Source organism: Plasmopara halstedii (assembly GCF_900000015.1).
Source record: "Plasmopara halstedii genome assembly, contig: Scaffold_3060, whole genome shotgun sequence".
NCBI classification, from domain to species: Eukaryota; Oomycota; class Peronosporomycetes; order Peronosporales; family Peronosporaceae; genus Plasmopara; species Plasmopara halstedii.
The window spans coordinates 3231008-3231767 of NW_020189964.1; positions in this window are offsets into that span (position 1 = coordinate 3231008).

The window sequence follows — 760 nt, forward strand, 5'->3', positions numbered from 1 at the left end:
AACGACCTTTCGTTCTATACTTAAAACAAGTACGAGTTTAGCGGATCGCAATCCGCTTACTCCAAGGGTAATTCCAAACTTAACCCAAGGCTAATTACTCTTCGTTTAAATTCAAAACTATTTTTTTATTTTTATCTGCGGCAAAGCCGCCTAATTCCAAATGCATAGATTTTCCTAAATATGTATAGTAGAATCTAAATACATGTATGACTACTGGCTATCCAGCCCCGTACCTTATTCTTGTGTGGGTGTGGTCACACCATGCCCATCTGGTGTGACACACACACCTGTTACCAAGATATGTGTAACCCCGTTACACTAAACATGCGCCTTGCTCAATTAGATTGTATTTACCACCGGAAAAGGCGTCCCTTTCACTACTCGACATCCATTTTTAGGAATTTGGTGAGGAACCGTACAATGTTGGCGTGATTTACTGTAACGGGGTTACACCTAAACTGGTAAAAGGTGTGTGCGTCACACCAGATGGGCATGGTGTGACCACACCCACACAAGAATACGGTTCGGGGCTGGATAGCCAGTAGTTATACATGAATTTAGATTCTACTATACATATTAAGGAAAATCTATGCATTTAAATTAGGCGGCTTTGCCGCAGATAAAAATAAATAAAGGCAGTTTCTGGATTTAAACCGAAGAGTTAATTAGCCTTGGGTTAAGGCTATAAATACTCTTGGAGTCAGCGGATTGCGATCCGCTAAACTCGTACTTGTTCTGAGTATAGAACGAGAGGTCGGTG